Genomic DNA, 4,136 nt, shown 5'->3' with positions numbered 1-4,136 from the left:
ATAATGATTCTTTACACTATTTTAGTGTTTTAAATTTATATTTTTGATGTGTATATATGTATTTCTTATCTTCAAAATAACAAACATCTCTCTTGTTCAGTCAGTATTGCAATATACCACTAATCTCTCTCCCACTTAGAATTTCTACTTCCTGCTATCTGTAACCGATGGATTAATCCTAGTACACATTCTGATATTGCTACGTCCTGTCCCCAAACCTTCAATGGCTCCCTTCTACTCTAGAAAAATAACCTGATGTCTCTGGCTTGGACTTCAAGTTCCTCCAAAATTCACTCCCTTCCTCATCTCATTTTACTTTTCCAGCCTTATCCCACTCCTCTAGTCAACTCCATCTTCCTGATACTGAATTACTTTGTCCTTCAATATGTTTTCTGGCTTTTGACCTCTGCCAAGAATGTAGACTCATTCTCCCAGCTCATTTTTCTCCTTGAAATCTTTTCCACTTTTAGTGGCTTTCAAATGTTTTTTTGTCTTGTTTTGTTTTGTTTGCTTATCTATTTATTTTTTTCACTGAGACTCACTGCGAGGAATGTGTTTTACTTGCAACCCAACACAAGTAAAATAAATGTACATACAAAATATAAATGGAACATGTACATAAAATATACATGTACATAAAAACATGTACATAAAAATAAAATGGAACAAAATTTTCATGAAAGCATATTTTTCCTTCTTTGAATCACACAATTTTCTTTTGGATTGTACTGTATTCTCTTCTATTCTACTTCATTAAAGGAAAATGCTAGGCTCATCCCCTTAGGTTGGTGTCTTGACCTATTTATGGGCTACAGTTCTCCAGTTGAAAACACTGCTCTAGTGCTTATCTAAAATGTCCCCGCCTGCACAAAGACATTTCTCCCCCTAGTCAGAAACGGCCTTTCCCTTCTCTATGCTCTGATAGGGCTTTTTAGTGTTACTCCTGATGCATTTACTAACACAAAACCAAACAATATAGCTATTTGGGTGCATTTTATGCCTTCTTGCAAGATTGTAAACTTCTTGACAGTAAGGCTGATATCTTGTTTATTTTCTGGCTTATGTGGCATCTGTGATATAGTAGCATCTCCCTGGAAGTTAGTCAAATGAAAGAAACCTGTTATTAGTCTTGATATGCCTCATTTAATCTACTCTCCAAAATTTGTCTGTCTCTTCTTTAGCTGTATCTGATTTAGGGATATGATGATGAAATTATTCTTTGAGGTGTTCTCTATTATCTGTGACCAATTTATGACGCTCTTGAGTAACTCATCCAGACACTGCCAATTCTTACAAAACCTCCTATGTTAGGTCACATTTCTGTGTTGGTTCCTTCTATGGGGAACTTGTTATAGTACTTCTGAATCTGATCTGAGGCAGGGTGAGGCTGAGAAATTCAAACCTAGCTTTATAGTACTTAGGAGGAACTCTGGTAAAATTCATTTCCTCTTATTACAATAAAATAATTAAAGGTATGGTAGCAATAAGGAAAAAATGAAAAGAAAACCACACCACTTGAATAGAGAGTAACATTTTTCAGAAAAGCAGTACTCAGTAACGTGAAAACATTCAAAGGGGGAAATCCTTTAAATATTGTTTTAAAACAAAACTTCAAAGAGGATACCCGAGTCATGCAACTGTTTTTTAACATGAAAATCTTCAAAGAATACGTTTCCCATGCAATGCTTAAAATTCTCAAAGGGGGCTCCCTCTGGAGTAAAACTCTTTGAAGGTGAAATCTCTTCAATCATATGAGTTTTTTCAAAGAGAAAACCTTTCCCAAATTTTCTTTAAGCCAGGGACATTCTTTAAGGAGTAATTATTTCAGAAATAGAAAAACTGCCTTTTTGTGATATGTACATTTTTAGATTTCTCCAGGTGAAACCCTTAAAAATAATGAAAATAAAATATTACCAATAATACATACTACATTAAGCTTGGCAAGAGAAGGGAAGTTCTTATCAGCACCGTCTACAATGTACTTCATTTTAATGTTGCAAAAAATGTAAGTGCTTTAGCTTTAAGATTGTTGAATATACTGATATAATTAAAATAAGGGAAACAAAAGTATTTTTTCCTAGAATTTTCTTTCTGGTTCAAAAAGAAAGCAGAAAGAAACTTAATATGTATGGTTCAACTTAAGTTTTTCTAGCCTTTATAACTAATGTAACCTTTGATGAGATCTTATCGGCAGTTTCTCTTCAACTGTTTCAAAGCTGATTTTGTAGGTTGCTATGACATCTGAAGAGAAAAATTGCCAGACATGTTAGATCAGATCCACTGTCCCCAGAACCCAATATTCTGTCATTGGTACCAGGAAATGTACTTTTGTGGCCTGGCCATTTATTTATTTACTCATTCAACAATTTATGTTTACAATGTGCCATGTATTAAACTTTGTGTCATCAATCATGACATCAGTATAAGAAACTTAGATATTTGCCTACCAGATAGTCTCTTTCTCATTTTTTTTTTTTCTCCCAAAGCGGCTGGTATTAGTCACTAGAAGAATCAAAACAGGAGCAGGTGTTTTCACCCAAGCATTTAATTTAGGCCTTGACCACCACTGCAGACTAGGCGTCCAGCTTACCTTTGTATGTCTAGAATATGCATCAAATTGTTCTGGTGAACAAAAGAACTATCTACCAAGATTTCTAGGCTTAGCACAGTCCAAAACTGGCATCAAATTGACATGTGTTGCAGGTAATACAAAATGCTGACTTTGCTTTGTCAAAATAGCAACATCATTCGTAATATAAAAATTAATGAGTAAGGGGGGAGGGTATAGCTCAGTGGTAGAGCACATGCTTAGCATGCATGAGGTCCTGGGTTCAATCCCCAGTACCTCCATTAAAAAAAAAAATTAACAAATAAGTATACTTAACCTCTGGGATGTCCTTCCCCTAAACCTCACTCTAATCATGATGCAGTAGACATACTCAAATTAAGAGAGATTCTGTAGAATTCCTGACCACAAATCTTTGTGTCTGTCAGTTGAGATCATGAAAAACAAGAAAAGCCTGAGAAATTGTCAAAGGTTCGACAGGACTAAGGAGATATTCTGATTAAATGCAATGTGGCGTTCTGGATTGGATCCTAGAACAGAAAAAGGACGTTAGGAGAAAAACTGGTGAAACGCAAATACAGTATGTAGCTTACTTAATGGCGTTGTCCCAGAGTTAATGTTCAGGTGTTAACAGACGGACCACGGTTGTGCAAGATGTCAGCATTAGGGGAATCTGGGTGAGGGGAACACAGAAACTCTCTGTGCTATCCTTCCAGCTGTTCTGTCAATCTAAGATCATTTTATAGTAAGTAATTGAAAAATATATCAGTGCAGCTGAGGTGTAGGGGAAGCAGCAGCTTTAAAAGTTTTATTTAAACGCTTGAGGCCTGGGAAATGTCACCTTAGTCCGTGCTCTGTCCTGAGAAATGCGTCAGCTTCTGTGAGGATTGTGTAGAAAAACGAATTACATCCTCATCCTTGTCCTTGAGCCCCGCGGCTAGCTAGACGAGCTTGCAGGACACCTGATAAACAAAAGCCACAAAAGATATCTCTGGATTGGAAAGCCAACATTTTTTTTCTGTTAGTTCTTTTTCCAAATAATCAATTAATTAATTCAACAAGTATGCACTGATGTGAAGCGGTCTCAGTCAGTGAACTGGATGCAGGATATACGAAGCCTAGTTCAATATGGGTCTTGCTCCCAAGGGTCCTTTAGTCTCCTGGGGGAAGGAGGCCTATTCATTCAGCACTCAGTTCTTTTTTGAGTGTCTGCTCTGTGCCAGTCACTATTCTTAGTGCTTGGGACACACAACAGTGAACAAGTCTACAAAGGTAACTGCCCCTAAGGCGCTGATAATCTCTCAGGAGTGGTATGGAGGAAGACAGGCGATTTACAAGCAGGGAAATATATTAGTAAACGATGGAACTTCTGATTCAAACCCAGGGTTTATCCTTGCCAGTAGTCTGTGGAGACAAGCATGGCTGGCCTGTGTCGTAACTCCCCCTCACCTGTGCTGGTTCTGTTATGACCCATCTCCACTCATCTGTGGCCAAGAAGAGGCATAATGTGATGTAGCCATGACTACACATTCTCCAAAGGACACTTCTTTTGGGATGAGGGAACGCAGCC

General features: G+C 37.4%; 1 non-coding gene across 1 annotated transcript; it reads left to right on the top strand.

Moving 5' to 3' along the window:
- The first annotated feature begins 2,777 nt into the window (after window positions 1-2,777).
- TRNAA-AGC (transfer RNA alanine (anticodon AGC)) lies at window positions 2,778-2,850 on the top strand. The gene has a single exon. It is a non-coding gene; the product is annotated as a tRNA-Ala (tRNA).
- Window positions 2,851-4,136: the final 1,286 nt, after the last annotated feature.

This window comes from Camelus bactrianus, chromosome 9, assembly GCF_048773025.1.
Source record: "Camelus bactrianus isolate YW-2024 breed Bactrian camel chromosome 9, ASM4877302v1, whole genome shotgun sequence".
NCBI lineage: Eukaryota > Metazoa > Chordata > Mammalia > Artiodactyla > Camelidae > Camelus > Camelus bactrianus.
Note: the sequence above shows the minus strand (reverse complement) of the source record. Positions and strands in the feature narration are given on the sequence as shown.